Source organism: Haliotis rufescens, unplaced genomic scaffold (assembly GCF_023055435.1).
Source record: "Haliotis rufescens isolate VD_foot unplaced genomic scaffold, xgHalRufe1.0.p SCAF_17, whole genome shotgun sequence".
Classification (NCBI taxonomy): domain Eukaryota; kingdom Metazoa; phylum Mollusca; class Gastropoda; order Lepetellida; family Haliotidae; genus Haliotis; species Haliotis rufescens.
The window spans coordinates 14,056,575-14,076,765 of NW_025963857.1; the positions used below are offsets into that span (position 1 = coordinate 14,056,575).

Here is a 20,191-nt window from a genome sequence, read left to right on the forward strand (position 1 = left end):
TATATGCATATTTGCTTCAGCCTCTCGTGAAGAAGTGGCCGCATAGATGCATATTTGCTTCAGCCTCTCGTGAAGAAATGACCACATAGATGCATATATGCTTCAGCCTCTCGTGAAGAAATGACCACATAGATGCATATATGCTTCAGCCTCTCGTGAAGAAGTGGCCGCATAGATGCATATTTGCTTCAGCCTCTCGTGAAGAAGTGACCGCATAGATGCATATTTGCTTCAGCCTCTCGTGAAGAAGTGACCGCATAGATGCATATATGCTTCAGCCTCTCGTGAAGAAGTGACCGCATAGATGCATATTTGCTTCAGCCTCTCGTGAAGAAGTGACCACATAGATGCATATTTGCTTCAGCCTCTCGTGAAGAAGTGGCCGCATAGATGCATATATGCTTCAGCCTCTCGTGAAGAAGTGACCGCATAGATGCATACATGCTTCAGCCTCTCGTGAAGAAGTGACCGCATAGATGCATATATGCTTCAGCCTCTCGTGAAGAAGTGACCGCATAGATGCATACATGCTTCAGCCCCTCGTGAAGAAGTGACCGCATAGATGCATATTTGCTTCAGCCTCTCGTGAAGAAGTGACCGCATAGATGCATATTTGCTTAAGCCTCTCGTGAAGAAGTGACCGCATAGATGCATATATGCTTCAGCCTCTCGTGAAGAAGTGACCGCATAGATGCATATTTGCTTCAGCCTCTCGTGAAGAAATGACCACATAGATGCATATATGCTTCAGCCTCTCGTGAAGAAGTGACCGCATAGATGCATATATGCTTCAGCCTCTCGTGAAGAAGTGACCGCATAGATGCATATTTGCTTCAGCCTCTCGTGAAGAAGTGACCGCATAGATGCATATATGCTTCAGCCTCTCGTGAAGAAGTGACCGCATAGATGCATATTTGCTTCAGCCTCTCGTGAAGAAGTGACCACATAGATGCATATTTGCTTCAGCCTCTCGTGAAGAAGTGGCCGCATAGATGCATATATGCTTCAGCCTCTCGTGAAGAAGTGACCGCATAGATGCATACATGCTTCAGCCCCTCGTGAAGAAGTGACCGCATAGATGCATATATGCTTCAGCCTCTCGTGAAGAAGTGACCGCATAGATGCATACATGCTTCAGCCCCTCGTGAAGAAGTGACCGCATAGATGCATATTTGCTTCAGCCTCTCGTGAAGAAGTGACCGCATAGATGCATATTTGCTTAAGCCTCTCGTGAAGAAGTGACCGCATAGATGCATATATGCTTCAGCCTCTCGTGAAGAAGTGACCGCATAGATGCATATTTGCTTCAGCCTCTCGTGAAGAAGTGACCGCATAGAGGCATATATGCTTCAGCCTCTCGTGAAGAAGTGACCGCATAGATGCATATTTGCTTCAGCCTCTCGTGAAGAAGTGGCCGCATAGATGCATATTTGCTTCAGCCTCTCGTGAAGAAGTGACCGCATAGATGCATATTTGCTTCAGCCCTCGTGAAGAAGTGACCGCATAGATGCATATTAGCTTCAGCCCCTCGTGAACAAGTGACCGCATAGATGCATATTTGCTTCAGCCTCTCGCGAAGAGGTGACCCCATGGATCCATATATGCTTCCGCCCCTCGAAATGGGGTGACCGCATATACTCTCCTGCCCCTCGTGAAGAGGTGACAGCATATACTCTTCTGCCTCTCGTGAAGAGATGATCGCATAGATGCATATGTTCTTCATGCTGTTGTGAAGAAGTAACCGCATATATCTTTCGGCCTCCCGTGAAGAGGTGACCTCGTAGATGCATATGTGCTTCATGCCCTCGTGAAGAGGTGCCCGCATATATGTTTCGGCCTCCCGTGAAGATGTGACCTCACAGATGCATATGTGCTTCATGCCCTCGTGAAGAGGTGACAGCATATACTCTTCTGCCTCTCGTGAAGAGATGATCGTATAGATGCATATGTGCTTCATGCCCTCGTGAAGAGGTGACAGCATATACTCTTCTGCCTCTCGTGAAGAGATGATCGCATAGATGCATATGTGCTTCATGCCCTCGTGAAGAGGTGACAGCATATACTCTTCTGCCTCTCGTGAAGAGGTGACCTCATAGATGCATAAGTGCTTCATGCTCTTGTGAAGAGGTGGCCTCATTGAATCATCCGACAGCGTGTGCTTGCATTATGAAAACTTTGAATTACTTGAATTTTCTTTATATAACAACAATAACATACTTATAAGAGACGAAATCTTCTGGATGAAAATTAGCGTGGTAATTTTAAACCAGTGGTTGATAGTGTTAGCATATGGAAGATATTCTCAAGTGTTTCGCTGGCCACTTGAATAATTCTCAGTATAGCGTAAGATCGCCCTAACAAACTTCTGACGAATGCATGTTTTTTGTCTCGGGATCCCATTTGGGTTATATATTTAGAAAGTCTTCTTCAACTGTAATGCAATGCTACATCTACATACCAATGTCTATTGCTGTTAGTACGGCTATGTACTTCACGACAGACAGATGCTTCCCCAGATGTAGATTATACCACCGAAAAGCCTGTTTCCATGGAACTATATAGGTATTTAGTTGCAGTTTTTATTTTTGTGTGTGTAACAAATCTATTTTGTTCAGTTATTATTGAAGATATGATTTACGGCGAAAGCTATATCAGTGGGTGATGAAAGAAGAGAACAGTTAGACAGTAGGTTCCTGACAGTTCCTTGTTTTGAAAACATCCAGGTAACGCATACACATCGCCATGGCAACAGATAAAACGGTGAAAGAAAAGGCTCGAATTTCGATAGTAAAAGAAAGCCGTGAGATGGTAAACGGTACTCCCGCCTTCTTCTGCCTGTGTTTATGTGGGGTTACAGTTTCCAAACAGCCAAGCGTGTTACTGGCACGCGACAAGAGCGTTATATACAGCTGTTGCCCTTCGGCACCCCCCTCCCCCTCTCGCTCCCCCAAACCAAACCAGTTCCGCCCAGTCCTTTCCTAAAGAACCAGATACTTGTGGGGGCGGAGGGGTAAAGGAAAATTGAAAATTATGGGTAATGAGATCTTTGACAGATAAGACAAAATAGTTCGACCTCGTGTTGTAGATGAGAGTTGTCGGAAGTTACTCCCTAAAGAAACTGACGTTAATTTCTAGTATATCACCTCAAGTTTTAACTTTGGCAAAGATTCAACTTTTTGAAAAGACGTCATTCAAGATACATATAAACTTCGCGATATTCTATTTACCTTTTCCCATATACAATGTATATGACTATTTACCACATATCTATCTGAACAATGGCGTACACATTGCATTGGCCACTTTAGCAGTAATGATATCAGTTTATTCAACACTACAAACGCAGTAGCTAACACACTGAATGGTGTATTAAAGAATCACGTATTGCTTAACATAGGAATTATTGGTTAGTTGTTTAACGCCACATTCAGCTATTTTCCAGCTATATGAAGGCGGTCTGTAAATATTCGCGTCTGGACCAGACAATCCAATGATTGACATCATGAACATTGATCAACACAATTGGGATACGATGACATGCATCAACCGAGTCAGCGAGAATAACCACCCGATTCTGTCAGTCGCCTCTTACCGCGGACATGGGTTGCTGAAAATCTAATCCGGATCTTCGCGGGTTTAACAACGGAATGAAGAGTGTATTTGATGAGAATGCGTTTGGAAGCGTTCGCTTTTTTTAGAAAACACATATTCTTTTGCTTATCCTGAATTCACGTTGCAATGTATTTGGAAGCGTTTACTGTCCCGCAGGGACACAAGTGTCCAAGTCATCAAAGGCGCCGCAAATGGCTTTGCAGAGTTGCGTCCCTTGGACACGCCAGAAACCTAAAACCTATGATTATGGGTTCGAATCCCAGTTCACCCCGATTCTGTTTCTGGGTTTGTCAGCATCATACCCGTGCTCGTGGGTTTCTTCAAAGTGGCAAACATGTGAGACCTGCATAATTTCGGGTTTTCCTCCCACATTAAGGTGACACGCCCCGTGATATAACTGGTATACTGTGAAAGCGGCGTTAATCCCAGCTCACTCACTCACTGTGCTGTGGTTGTGGAGTGTTGCCACCCTCATTCAGACACTGTAATGATTCAGTATCCAGTCTCAGGGTTTTGGGATGAGTTTACAGTATAGTAATGATAGACTGTGGGGAGAAATACCTGGAACAAACTACATCGACACATGGTCTGAGCTCGTTGTGTTTAATGGCGGGAAACCGACGAAGACCGTTTCCTCATCTAAATGTGAAATGTATAAATTATTGTCTTAGGAAAACATGTAACTCGAGCTTTAGATTTATTTCAAACAAAAAGTTTGAACACTTTAGTGTGTTAACATAATTACGAAACGGGAAACGAAAAAAGTCAACTTGTCATTAAGGCAGCCAGCCTAATATCAACGAGGGCAAATAACGCTGTATGGTGATATTCAAGTGAGTAGAGATTATCGGAAATACCGGTGATTGTAGTGGTCACATTCTTACCACACTTTCAGCTTTTACTGTATGTCATATTATGAGTGAGCAGTCAACAATGGTCAAGCTTATTCACTGTATGTTTCATTATGAGTGAGTGAGTGAGTGAGTGTTCTTTAAAGCCGCAGTCAAAAATGGTCAAGCTAATATCACAGTATGTCACATTATGAGTTAGTGAGTGTTGTTTAACGCCGCAGTCAACAGCGGTCACTGAATGTTTCATTATGAGTGAGTGAGTGGTCGAGCTATATGACGGCGCCTGGAAACAATAGAGTCGGGGCCAGAAAAACTAGTGGTTCGTAGTATCAACTTTGTCCCATGTCGTGGGGAACCAAGTAACGGAATCTGACGAAACAAATTTCCCGAAGGACAAAGTACAGGAAAATAAACTGTCCATGATTGTTTGAACGTCCACTTAGGCAAACCTTCAGAAATAATATTAACCGCCGGGCAAAAGAAAGTATACACCCATGTTTTATGGTACCTGAACATGAAACAAACAGGAAATGGTTTTTTCATACGATTATTATAGTTGTGTATCGTTAACTTTCCAATGTTTCGGCGACTGCTTTCAGTGTAGTAACGTTTGTAAATTGTTTGTCTCATCCAGTTTGCAAGTGAATACTTTCTTTTGCCAGACAGTTTATAATAAATAATGCTATACGATCAGATATTTCAAGTGGAGACAACACGGGATATTATTTTATTCCTTTCGACTAGTGTAAATGCTACCAGGTACCGCCACATTTGATAGGCATCTGCATCATCAAGCTGACATGCCGTGACATGACTGAAATACTGTACTATATCACTATAGTTTTGACAAATTACGGGATTTATAAAGAGAATGCTATTCTAGGATATTAAGGGAAGAACGTGGCTCTCGGTCATGCAGCCCGAGATATGATGCTATTCTACACAGGCACCAAGGGTTGAGAAGTGCAGGTAAGACAAGCGGATCTACTCTCTTCATCTCTGGAGTACTCATTAGCGAAGGGTTACGCATGCGCACCAGCGACATCAATCACGGTTCTCTGTGTACAGACAGAAAGCTCTACTTCGGCTCTTAAATTGATCATGTTTGTGGTTTTCGTTGAACATTAATGGCTTCGTAGATAGGAAGATGTTTTAGGTGTATATATTCCCGGGGAACGCCTTTTCGTTGGTTATATCTTTTCAAAAGCAATCTTGATTCATTTGGTATTTTATTAATGTGTTACATGACAGATATAATTAATTTCAACTTGAAGGGAGTTCTAAGGTCACGGTCAAAGTGTTCCATCATACGAAGGTCTTAGCTGACGTGACCAATTAGCCCTTCTCAAGTCTGTTGAACTATTGTGTACTTATCACCCCATGCAACTACTTAATAACATGGTGGACACAAATAATTGTATTTGTACTACTTCATGGATCATATAAAATATATACAACCCTCATGATAAGTGCACTGGTTAACCGGAAAGCGTCATCTTATGTCGATCTAACCAAACACACCAATGTTGCAGCTGGTGAAGATAATATGACATGTCAGTGTATTTATAGTATCTTGCATGTGAAACACCTGGTCACAATCCAAGCTGTATTCGGTTTGGTGCCATGACACAAATATTTTGTTTCCTGTTTAACGCCGCACATGGCAATATTCCAGCTATATGACGACGGTCTGTAAATAAATCGAGCATCGACCAGACATTCCAGTGATTGACATCATGAACATCGATCCACGCAACTGGGATTGATGACATGCATCAACCAAGTCAGCAACCCTGACCACCCGATCCCGTTAGTCGCCTCTTACGGCAAGCATGGGTTGCTGAAGACCTATTCTACCCCGGATCTTCACGGGTCAACAGAAATACAGGAAAGTATGTAATTACTGGTCTTACAGTTTAGTCGCCTTGTACGGCAAGCATGGGTTGCTGAAGACCTATTCTACCCCGGATCTTCACGGGTCAACAGAACTACAGGAAAGTATGTAATTACTGGTCTTACAGTTTAGTCGCCTTGTACGGCAAGCATGGGTTGCTGAAGACCTATTCTACCCCGGATCTTCACGGGTCAACAGAAATACGGGTAGCACTTGAAAGTATGTAATTACTGGTCTAACAGTTTAACAGGGTTTGTCAATCTAGTAACCATGTAATCCACTAATATGTTTTGACAATATTCAGGGCCGGAATTGTCTTTGCAGAGTTGCGTCCCTTTGGGGTGCCAGAAACCTATGATCGTTGGTTCGAATCCATAATTCACCCTGATAAAGTGTCTTAGTTTGCGAGTTCGTGCTTTCCTACCACATGAAGGTGACACGACCTGGTGAAACCTAAATACTGTTGAAAGCTGTGTTTAACACTACCCACATCTCCCCACTCAAAAACACTTACAAAATCATCAAACAAAACAGGAAGGAGTTTCTCGTTGCCTGATAAACATCTAGTGATATAGTCGCCTTCGCGTTCTCATTAAACCAAGAAATGGCTATCCGTAAACATCTCTTAACTATAATTTCCGTGTACACGCTTCATAGTCTTGTTTATTAGGGCGTTCGTACAAACCGAACTGAATTTGGGCTCAAAATAAGATAAGAATTCCAGATTGTTAATCGTCAATGGCTACAACTTGGTTGTCCAGATGTGTATGCACAACCCGTTGCCACGCCGCAAGTTCGACTCAATGTCTACCTTGATACAGTTGGATATCACATATCTACCTAGCATCTGCCTGGAATGAGGCGGAGTGTTTCCTTCTGTTGGCCACGCCGAGAGGCACCAACACCACCACCCACTTGCTGATTCCTTTTCTAGAAATAACGCGGCAAATGTCATCGTACGTAAGACCATGTGGACCATGTGGACTGAATATCCATTATCACAGACCTCGTCCATCGTGATCGACTGACTCATGTCGACAGTGAACTACTTTCATAAGCCTGATCATGCATAGTAAAGGCAACTTAATTTGCACCTTACTTTAATTTATCAACCTGTTAACTTTTCAAATGTGTTCAAGTTTCTAGAGCGTAATAAACTGAGTGAGTGAGTATGGAGCTGCGCAATTTCAAGCAATATTCCAGCACCTTCATCTGGGAAGACAAGAAATGGACCATCACACAGTTTACCCATGTGGGGAATAGAATCCGGTCCTTCGGCATTACGGGCGAACACATTTACCACTCTGCTACCTAACCGCCCCACATAATATTATTTCATATTGAGACCTATATATAATATATCTTTAGGCTTGTTTTAGACAGTTTGATTTTGGTTCTTGAATATTTTCATCTAGAATTGGTAGTAGAACATTTGTGTCTAAGTTTTCACTTTTGGGTTACACCCCGTGGAGATCCGGGTTAGAATTGGTCTTCAGCATGCTTCACGTGCTTGTCGTAAGAGGAGACTAACGTGATCGGGTGGTCAGGCTCGCTGACTTGATTGATGCATGTAATCATATCATTCGTGGAGCGATGCTCATGATGTCAATTACTAGATTGTCTGGACCAGTCTCGATTAATTACAGATCGCCGTCATATAGCTGGAATATTGCTATTAGCGGCGTTAAACAACAAACAAACAAAACCTTTGGTTTGTTTAGGAATATCAGCCTCACAGTTAACACAATACCATATGACTGTAGTTGACCAACAAAAAGAACGTACTACAACTTAAGCTCACATTGTGTAATACTTTAGAAGTTTTAAGCAAAGAATGTTTTTGACAAACGTTTTGTATTTCATCACAAAACTTCACTTCTACATGGAACGCATAACATCCGTGAAGGATTTCTTTGTCGGTAAAGCATCTTGTCCCTCGGGCACTATACATCCACGCACATGGTAAGAATAAATAAATAAATGACGTTTGACATTTTATCATGGTTGTATATGTTGAAAGGACTCAAGTTCTGTGAGCTATGCTCTGTCAGCATATTAGTCCCAACGTAATGAAGGAATTGTGATCAGTAGATTGGGAGATCTGGGCTGGAGCGTTTGCAAGAGACTACAACGTTCCCGTCACTGTTGCAAGACATACAAATTTCTTTGAAGGGGCTGAACAACTCTTTTCAGGATATCTAGCATGTTCATTGCAAAATAATTCTTTAAAACCATATTTGTTTTTTTCCAATATTTTCTATAACAAATTATCCTTTTTTAAATATCCCCAATTTAGCTGAAGCGTATGGTTGTTGAATCACTTCTTGGTTTTATACCGCTTCCACAATATCAGCGAGAGGAACTTGTGTTAGCATTATCCAGAATATGGGCTGTAGATTTGGAAATACTAGTATATACACCTGAAAGAAAGTAATCCTTAGTATTATTTCAATATAAAATAGTCTACGTATCACTTATCGTATCATTGGTTGATTGGTTGGTTTGTTGTTTAACGCCGCACTCAGCAATATTCCAGCTATATGACGGCGGTCTGTAAATAATCGAGTCTGGACCAGAGGATCCAGTGATTAATATCATGAGCATCGATCCACGCAATTGGGATCGATGACATGCATCAACCAAGTCAGCGAGCCTGACCACCCGATCCTGTTAGTCGCCTTGTACGGCAAGCATGGGTTGCTGAAGACCTATTCTTCCCCGGAATCTTCACGGGTCACTTATCGTATCAGTTTTCGACTGAAACAGATATGTTTCTGTTCATAAAGCGGCACACAGGAATCCAAATCGGTTCTCTAACGACATGTTATGCAACTGTTCAATAGCAATAGTTTCTCGACACCCTTTCTTCTTCTTTGTTGTTTAACGCCGCACTCAGCAATATTCCAGCTATATGACGGCGGTCTGTAAATAATCTAGTCTTGGCCAGACAATCCAGTGATTGACATCATGAGCATGGATCCATGCAATTGGGATCGATGACCTGCATCAACCAAGTCAGCGAGCATGACCACCCGATCCCGTTAGTCGCCTCTTACGACAAGCATAGTCGGACTTTCCTTTCAATAACTTATTCTGTTTCTTTACTTTACATGATGCAGAAGAACATTCAAATTTCTTGTTCTAAAATTTCACCTCAGACATTTATTAAAATGAGATCAATGTCTTATTTAGATGTATCGAATATTTTCAGGACGTATAAGAATTGTGAAAGCGTGATGCTTAGCTTGTTTGCGTTGCGGCAACATGTTTTCGTTGTTCTTCCACAGGGAAACCAAGCTCGCAACCTTTGAAATTCCATGGAAGTGTGATTCAAATAATTAAAAATAAATTGTTATGTGTCTACCTTCTCTAATTTCACTGGTGTCTATCATTCTAGGGGCGGTCGGGTAGCCTAGTGGTTAAAGCGTTCGCTCGTCACGCCGAAGACCCGGGTTCGATTCCCGACATGGGTACAATGTGTGCAGCCCATTTCTGGTGTCCCCCGCCGTGATATTGCTGGAATATTGCTTAAAGCGGCGTAAAACCATACTCACTCACTCACTCACTATCATTCTAGCAGTTGTTGGTTATTTTATTAAAAGGTTTAACACATGACACGAATTAGATGTCCAGAGACTTGAAACAGGTACAGGCCGCGATCAAAGTCTCTCTTAAAGGAGGAGCAACTCAAACTCATTCACGACGACGTTTAGTGATATAAATATGAGTGATCAAACTCAATTGGAGTTCATGAGTTGTGTTGCTGTAGTAACGAGGCAGGTACACGGTGCTAACAGCTTCCACCAGTTTCTTGGCAACTTCAACCTCGTTTTGGTATGTCTCCAAATCCAAACGAGTCGGTCGTTACTCATCTCAGCTTGTAGTCTTGTAGCCTTGGTAGTATAATGACCCTTGTTGACTATCTTGAGATGGCGTTCTACTTTAACACACAGCTTTTACTGTGGTGTGATGAAGTTTAAATTTATAATAAGACATATATATCATTTTTCTTTTCTAAATGGTAATGTCATTCATTTATCGCGCAATTCACACGAAAATACATCTCCAAACAATCATTGTAAAACTGGTTGATCTAATCGGACAGTTTATGCAACAAACTCTTACAGTGTTCTTTATGTGCACGTGGTAAGGGTTGCCGGAGCCATAATCACGTTTCCTGCAGTAAAACGTGCACCGAACACGTCTACGCTGATTCTGTTATCTATTTTATAAGAAAGCGTCCTATTCCTATCAGACGAGGTAAACTACGCCTGATTTGTTGGACGTCATTGTCAAGCAGGTGTTTCCTGTCCTCTCTATTTGAAATATCCTCCCAACACCTTCATTTGCGAAAACCACGACTACTGACAACTCTGACAAAGTCTACATGCAAAATAGTGCATTATCGGTGCCGGTTTTATGAAGACAGATAGTAAACGAATCTTTTTCATATCAAATATTAGAAAACATCCCTTAAATGCTGTGTTGAGGTAAAACCGGCTGGTTTTGCTGTGCATGGTTGTCAAACAGATGGTTTTTGTCTTTCTCTATCGGATACATCCCAGCCATCGTCTTTTATCACGGTAGTCAAAGTTGTTAGTTCATGGCAATCATGCAGCATCTGTATACTGACCTATATATGGAGTTGTGTCGTTAGGATGAAATACAGATTTTTGAAAATCTTTTTCATATGAAATATGAGACCCACCCCCTTGGTATCACGCAAGTTAAAATGGGCTTGATTTATAGAACTTGATTGTCAAACATATGGTTAAGCTCCCCTAACGATATATTTTGGTTCCAATGTTTGCACATCCACTTTTGCTTATGTAGCTGGTTAGTGGCCATGGTGTAACGAGTGCTTGTAAATAATCTGATATTTCTATTTATGTGGACAGTAAGGATGTTTTTGTAATGTTTTTGATTAATGTAATGGACATATCTCTTGCCCTTAACCCCATCATGCATTCGCGAGTTAATGAACGCAATCTGTCCTTCGTCATTCCTTTCTTCATATTTAAGTTTGTTTGACTTGGCAGATGCTGAGTTGTTTCTTTGCTGGTGGGGGAAAGATGTTGTTTCTAGGGAGCCATTTATTACCGGTTCCGTGCTAGACTTCGAGGTGCAGACAGGTACTGGAAGGACGTTCTTCAAAGCTAAGATGCAAAGGGTAATACTGTAAAGGGGAAACCTTTGTCCGTTGCGTTCTATCGTGCTGTTTATCACTGATTCGACCAGACTGAGTCACCGAGGCTTTTTCGGAATCCCCTAATCGAAAGCGAGGTTGGTATCTCCTCCGCATCTTCAGCTCGCACATCTTGATTACAACTAGATTTCGTTCTACCGGTGCCGTGTGTGGAAGTATGTGTACACACAGGTAAGGTTTTCCTGCTTATAGGCGTTCGTGTAACGATTTCTTTTTGTTTCGGGGATGCTGCATGTTTAGGATATGGCTGTCATTTCTACAGGACCGATATATAGTTATATGACTTAGATGGGAGAACGGCATGCATTCTGTTGTAACCCGATATCTCCGAGGTTTGATACACACCAAGTACTCGTTGTTTATAGACAGTATACACCAGACAAAAAACCGTTGTAGGTAGAGCATCGGGCATGGCGAGTGGAAGAACGGTTTTTCTTTGGAATTTCACCAGTACGGTATATTTTACTCAGACTTACGGCCTCGGGTCGAAAGTAACGATTTGTAGACACGAGCGTAGGCTTGTTTTGTAAGATAGTCGGTACAAGGTTGAAGAAACTCTTCCCTTGTTTCTGACCTAGGGCAATGAGGTCGGAGAAGATACGGCGGCACACGGAAGGTTTACTGAGAGAGGTTGTACATTGTAGTGTGTGTACCTACATGATTATTCATTCCCGATGTGATATAATTCATATAAGACGTCAACGCCAGATAATAACCAGGCTCCATTATCTACTGAAACAGATCCCATTGCACGTAAAAGACAATATAGTGATAAAAATTATTTAAATAGATCACTGGAAATCACCAGATGTTCGCAAATAAATTTTATATTTCTATGATCTGAAACGTCAGTTTGGTGTTAAATTATTTCACCGAACATCGAAACATTGTGTGCCATCAGCTCCTCTGAAGTATTATTTCGTTTATTCTTCCCCCTAATTTCGTCTCATAATTAGTTCCGTGTCTCTGTTAGAGTCCAAATGGTGTGTGATCTAAATAATCTTAAACTACAGTTCAAAACTAACGTCCCCTGAGGGGCGTTAGGTTTGAGAAGTACTGTATATCTGTATAGGTTTACGATAATTATTGCTTTAGTAAAATATTCTAATTTCTCTCAATGGTTACAATAAACATTAATTCTACGTCATTGGGACTAATTAAAATATATCGAGTTATCAGTAGTTCGAGAAAAGAGGACCGGTAAGGACCGTATCACAAAGCGATCGAAGCACGTAGGGTGTCGTGTTAGACTGTGTTAGAGTATCTGTGCTGTGACTGTCGTACCTTTACGGTAGCTTTGTGAATAGAGGACCAGCTGGGTACTGGTTCACGAAACGATCTTATCGCTCCGATTGTCGTGAGTCTACGTCATACAGTGGGAGTTACGATGGTCGCAGCGCTACGGTCGCTTTGTATAACGGGACCCTGAACCACAAACTGTACACCGTCGTAAACAATTTGCCGAGCACAGGGGGTTCGAGTTACGGAGACTCCGCTGTATGGGACAGGCTTTATAGTAACTCGCCATATGCTCCTTCTTTAAGTTCGAACATATTAAATATTCTATTCTCATGAAAAGGATTGAGCACAAGTTATCATAATTCAGAACGCCCTCTCCCATAGATTTACATGTATGATTATTACAATTAATACCACTCCAGAAACCTGTGATTGTGGGTTCGAATCCCGGTTCGTCGCGATTATGTTTCTAGGTTTGTCAGCACCATACCCGTGCTCATGGGTTTCACCGAAGTGGTAAACGTCTGAAACCTGCATCACTTCGGACTTTCCTCCCATATTAAGCTGAAACGCCGTGATATAACTGGAATACTGTTAAAAGCGGCGTTAAACCCAACTCACTCACTACAATTTATGCATTAAATGACGAAGAGAAATAGAGAATCGTATACCCATGAGCATTGCTCACTTACAGCCTCCAGTGAAAGAGTCGATCTTTGAAACTCGTACACGAAAATGTAAGCGTAGCCCTGTCCTCATATGTCGATACTTCGTGCTTGTCGTACAAGTAATTTTATATGGGAACTAACATGTATATATTCACAGAAAGGTGACTGCTTGTGACTTACCTGTTATTGTACCATACGATACCAAGGCTACACGATTTAACAAGTGAAAGGTTACTTAAGACCTCCAGCCTTGTACTTTTAGTGGCGCAATCTAATGTCATAACAGGGGAAGGAAATATTAACACGATCGCAAAAAAATAATAACTTTTTAAGTTTAAAGTGTTTTGAAGATACCTTTAGGATATATGTGCCTAGTTGCAGAACAGACTTGAGATAGACGATGTGTGGCATACATACTCTTGACTACGTTCAGACGAGTGCTTGAGTAATGAGTGCGTGAGTTAAAGTTTAACGTCACATCGCCAATATTTCAGCAATATCGTGACGATCTTGAGTGATGAAACACCTACCCGCTCACTACGTTTGTTAGTTTGTTGTTTTATGCCGCACTCTGCAATATCCCAGCTATATGACAGCGGTCTGTAAATAAAAGAGTATGGACCAGACAATCCAGTGATTGACATCATGAGCATCGATCTACGCAATTAGGATACGATGACATGCATCAACCGCGTCCGCGAGCCTGACAACCCGATTCCACTAGTCGCCTCTCACAGACATGACGACCAATTCTAACCCTGAATTCTTAATTCGATCATCACATTATAGATCACGATGTGTCTGGTCCAGGATCCTGGTATAGGATAAATACACGATTTTAAGTTGCTATTTGAGTGGCGCTGCCACGAGTACAAATATCACCTTTCAGATCACAAATGAGATGTACATTTCATCTGACAAGAAATGACAAATGTTATGTTTGTTTATGTAATTTCTCACTGCTCTTCGTCATCTTACTCTAAAAGCATCGTGTTATCGAGGCAACCTATCGTAGTTTCGGCATAAATTGGCATTTCACATTGAGTGAAAGATCGATTTTATATTTACAGTATATAGTATTTCATCAGTAAATACTAACAGTATTACGGAGACTATCGACAAGAGCTGTAAACGATATAACTTAAAGGATCATAAAACTCGAGTTTAAGTTGCCAGATTGTGTGGGAAAAGGTTGACAATACGAATGAAACAAACTCTATGCATCTGCTATAAAATGCGGTGCGTTCGTTACGAGTCAGTCACGGGGGAAGTGACTTAACAGCTCCTATTCTTAATTAATACCCTCCTGACGAGAGTTCCAAATGTCAAGAACAAAAACCCACCTATCTTTTCTCCTATTTATTTCCTCTTCCGTTTCTCTAAATAAGAAATAAAATACCCCTCCATCTGTGATCTCAAATTAGTCCAGTCAACGTTTGAAAATCTCCACAATCTTTTTAGCTACTCTTCTTTCGTCTTGAAGCGTCTTAAGATGGCTCGAAAAACACTTTCTTCGGCAGAGGAAATTAGCTTCCCTGACGAGTCAAATCTGCCTGGTTCTATACACAAGTAATGAGCATTAGTTTATCAGTGGAAGCGTGTGCCATCTGTCTACCTTCATTGTGTTGTCGAGAGGGGGAGGCTAGGGGCACCTGCTTGTCTGATACCCCTCTCAACAGGGGGCGGACCATTGCTTCTAGTTTTGCACTGTGAGGGTAATTCCCTTGATATACCCTGAATGGTGACAGAATGATTTACAACATTTGTCTATTTGTATTATCTGTTTACGTGTAGAGAATGACAAGGCAATCGTGATTCCAAGACATTCGGTATTCTTATTTCCTTGTTCAGAAATACAGTAAATGACGGTCATAACGAACTCAAAGGTACCAATAATTTTAGTTCGTTATAACCGTAGTTCGTTATAAGCATTTCGACTAAAGTATACAGCAACTGTCCAGGACAAAAAAAACCAGTTCGTTATAAACGTGTTTGTTTTAAACGTAGTTTACTGTAGCGGTATGAAATCTTAAAGTTTAAATGTGATCTCAAATGGGATGATCTTCGAAGCATCAGTTCGCATTCACCAAATAAGATGACAATTATGGTTGTTTAAGACATGCTTATCAAGAAGTCGAGGATGCACTTCGTCTTGGTTTTGGGTTTGATACTGAATGAAGCCGTCACTGATAGGGGAAATCTGCCCGTCGTGCGTAGTTCGTTAATTCCAAAGATACAGCTGGTGCGCAGTTGCTATGTTTCACAAGAATATATGTGTGTGTAAGTTGGTCATACTTCCGGTGATATGTAGTCGTGGTCGGGTAAACGACAGAATATATCAGATTCCATTATTGAACGTGTTTGACGTGCGATGACATGGTGCTGATGATAGCTCACCATGGTGCTGACATCACTATTCTGTTGATGCCAAGTGTATACAATGCCTCGATACTTGGTGACAATCTCTATGGCATGCATGTCCCCAATGCAACTTGCTTGATGGCATTCTTTCTGGCATGTATGACATGATGATATCAATGTTCTGCTGATGACACGTTTGCACAATCCACTTCACATGGTGACATTCACATGATGTTGCTGTTCTGTTAAAGTCAGAAAGACACAATATTACAAGACGTTATAAGCTGTCGCTCTTTACACGTTTATGATGTACAAACGTCCATTATTGCCGATTACCGGTGTCATGCACTCACGAAACACAGTACTGGCTGTGACTGCTAGGGGGCACATGACTTGCCTTTGCATGTGTTTGTGAGCGGTGCCACCGTTGGGCAGGATGCGCAGTCCGTTTTGCGAACACTTGATACTATCACTGTTTGATAGTGATTCATAAACACCTGCTCACGATGTTGTCGGAATCGTACACTGGAGATTACTTATGATTATGGAAAGAGTTTTACAGTCGCTTTTATAACCATGGCTTATCATGATAGCAGCCGAACCTGACTTTGTGTCGTCTTTTTTATCACTGCCAATGCCCTACCGATTTTATTATCGTACAATCTTTACACGAATTACATACATGACCGACTCATTACCCCACATGGTGTTTGTTGTTTTTGTGCCAATTTGTTGTATATTTACTATGCTTCTTGACGCTGAATATGTAATTTATTTGACTCTACAGACATGCTATAAACAAATCCAGACGGTTCTTGCATTATTTTGAGTTGGCATCGGTTGGTATGACCACGCCATTAGTACGTTACTATGGCAACTGAACTGTAAAATAGTCGTGACATGTACCAAGGCGTTTTACGCAATACTTCTCGATTGCACGTTCAGTTGTGGGTAAGGGGTTCCGGAATAAATGCATTCACACATCAAATACTCTCATTAAAAATACAAATATCAGGGTTTAGTTCATACAAAATGTGCTTTAGGCTGTCCTGGTTTAAGACATCTTCTGAACGTCCCTTGTGGAACGCAATTGAAAATCAGGAAAAGGACAAAAACAATTATTTTAGGGGTTTGGGGTGTTCTTTATGGGTAGAGTGAATGGCGTTGCACCATGTTATTCATGTCGCTTATGTAAGTACACCTTGTTCACTTTCTTCACCTTTCCTTTATCATGTCACGTCTATTTTCATTCAGCTAACGTCCGGATTCCGTTCGAAATGATTAGATCCTATTTATTACCTTCGTGGAATTTAATGCAATTTAGTGGAACACTAGCCTCTAAAAATCACACGGGCAATTTACTCTGTACCTTGATATAATTCCTTTATGATATAATCTCCTGAACGTTTTGTAGAAAGTAAGATTTTTAAGGGTTTTTCTCCTCTCACCATCTGTGCTGCCGAGACTGATGCTTGGCTCTCGTCCAATGCTGCGGCCTATTTTCAGTGGCGGAATGTCATAAATCTGGAGTGCAGAATCCAGCCTTTGCACACACTCTGAAAGATCAAGGAAATGACTTCCATGCGCAATACGAAGTAGTGCGTTAATCATAGAACTTTGACATTTCCACGGCGTTATCATCGCAATAATGACGTGCCAGCGGCACCCTACGGTCACAACACCGCCGCGATTTTGGACCACCTTCAAAATTCGCCATTTATTGTTTACGCCTGTATCTGTATTTCTTATTTTGCTTTTAATGTTTCGCGAAATCATAAAATCGCCTTTGGCTCAGCTAGAATATAAATAATTCCTCACATAATAAGTAACTCATTAAACCTATTTCAGTGAAATTCGCACAGGAGGAAACTATAAACACTCAATTTGAATTTCCGGTGGAAACTAAAACAATACTATTTCACCCTCTGCATAGTTTCAAGGACAGATATTCACTACTGTGGAGAAAGTAAACATTTGCAGAAATAAACTGTTTTTGAACAAGGTTTGTGTATGTTTGGCACCACAATTAAATACAATGCGCTCGCTTTCTCTGGAACATACTAGGAATCCTCTCGAAGACAACATCCGCTATTCCTTTTCCTCCCCCTCCTCTCTCTCTCTCTCTCTCTCTCTCTCTCTCTCTCTCTCTCTCTCTCTCTCTCTCTCTCTCTCTCTCTCTCTCTCTCGCGCGTTCTTTCATTCATTCTATTGCGTGCTTTTTCTTTCTATCACTCTGTGTATGGACTAAAATCATTCTATTAAGTGCTTTTATTTAAATTCATTAATATAAAACGATTACCAAGTAAGTACTTTATGTTGAGCAAATCTTACTCAAGGAGTGCATCTGTCATAATTTGTTATCATCACGGCATTTTCAACCATTCCGACAGACGCCCGTCGTTAAAGACAGAGCACAGGCGTGCACTCCAGATCAGTCTTTGGCAAAGAGTACCTTGTTGACTGACAGAGGGGTTGCTACTTTATCAAACTGGCATACCGTGATAAATATGACCGACACTGTAAGACTGTTTACCACACGACTACTTTTGACTGTACTCTCAGGTATTCTTGTTACCAAACACCATCGGGCGTGGGTGGTTGTTTGAACAACAGTGCCATAAAGTAAGACGGTCTGTCTTTCTCTTTGACAGAAACTGTCGTAGCGACGGTTCCGATATAAACTTGCCCATAAAAGCATACTATTATTAAAATAAACACGGCCATTTCATCTCACAGTACCAAGGGCGTTGTAAACAGTCCTCTCTTGAAAGTTGATTAAAAGCATACATCATCTTTCTTCTCATAAACAATAAATGAAGCTGACAAAATATGTTGCTTGATCAATTATACACAAAGTTTGTGTAGGAATTAACGTGTGTAGGTATGTAGCTGTTGGTATACAAGGGAGGGAGCGATTGGGCTTCAACGAAGTTTTTCATGATAACGAATGTATCCCCGAAATAAAATAGCTTGATGTGAAGGGCTGGTTTAGTGCCAGGCATATCAGAGAGTGATAATTCACTATCAGATTCATCGGGGTAGAGATATACCGAATTAAAACAATCTGGTACACCAATATAAAACATTTTTTTCGGAGACACGTAAAGTTGCTTCAAGACCCAAACTTGAAAAGGTGAAAATAATCTGAAATGACACTTCTTCTAAAAATGATGTATTTCTTCCACTGCCGCAATATCAGGCAAATCTGATATGAAGGCGATACTGCCTGTCTAGATAATCTATTCTCTTGGAAATTGGAGATTAAGCAAATTTCCACGCTTACACGTTTATGTGAGATCCAGTAAAAAGTTTTCGGCTGAGGTTCCTTTGAACGCTCTTCTCTACACGTGCGTGCTCAAAAGGGTCATGAGGTGAATTACTTTCAGTTTAAAAGTAGTGTCTCAAATACATTAGTGAGTGAGTCAGTTGTGTTTAACGCCGCTTTTAACAGTTTTCCACGACGTGTCAGCTTAATGTGGGAGGAAAGCCCCAAGTGATGCAGGTCTTAGACGTTTACCACTTAAGTGAAACCCATGAGCACGGGTATGGTGCTGACAAACCTAGAAACATAATCGGGGCGAACCGGGATTCGAACCCACAATCATAGGTTTCTGGCGTGCCCAAGGGACGCAACTCTGCACAGCGAATTGCGGCACCTTAGACGACTGGGCCACCCGTGCCCCCCTAAAAGACATTAGCTGGAAACCTATTAGAGTTTATTTATGGATGGTTATTTCAAGACGTTTCAAGACGTTTCGTGGTAAATACATGATGTGAGATTCGTCGTATCATGGTTTGGGCTACGTTTTAAATGACACAGGTTACAAATAGACGTTTAGGCCGACGATGGAGTAAGACAGAAAGAATAATTAATTTTTATTTGTGACATCGGTAGGTGAACCTTAGATTTGCGTATTTCAACTATATCACTGCCACATCAGTTTAATCTATCATTAATACTGAAAAATGTAGGGCCACCTCGTTGATCAGAGTTGTTTCCCTCAATCGTACCAGGATGCGATGGTCATGATCCTTTGTTTGTCAGCACCATACTGTGCATGAAGTACTGTTCAAAGCGGCGTAAAACACAACTAATCCACACCAGTGAATAGGGAATAAATGATTGTATAAATAGCCATTTTTCAATTAGTTCAATAAATATTTACTTTAAAAAATATAGAAAATGCACACCTGTCTGCCTGATTATATCTTCACTAGGATATAACATATTAACAACATTATTGTCTAAGTGAGATCGGTGTGGTATTACACCGCTTTTAGCAATATTCCAGCAACATGACGTGTGATACACGGGGCTTTATAACCATGTTGGGAATCGAACGCGGGTCTTCTGTGGGAC

At 41.2% G+C, this 20,191-nt stretch overlaps 1 protein-coding gene across 11 annotated transcripts in view; it reads left to right on the top strand.

Moving 5' to 3' along the window:
- The window catches only part of LOC124140852 (FH1/FH2 domain-containing protein 3-like), a 164,400-nt gene that overhangs the window by 67,113 nt on the left and 77,096 nt on the right, over positions 1-20,191 (top strand). Inside the window, exon 1 of one of the 11 annotated variants that reach the window (XM_048397606.1) lies at positions 11,509-11,734. The exons of the other annotated variants lie outside the window; for them this stretch is intronic. The gene's annotated coding sequence lies outside the window, so the exon portion shown is untranslated. Of the gene's footprint in view, positions 1-11,508; positions 11,735-20,191 lie in introns of those variants that run through there. 11 annotated transcript variants of the gene reach the window in all.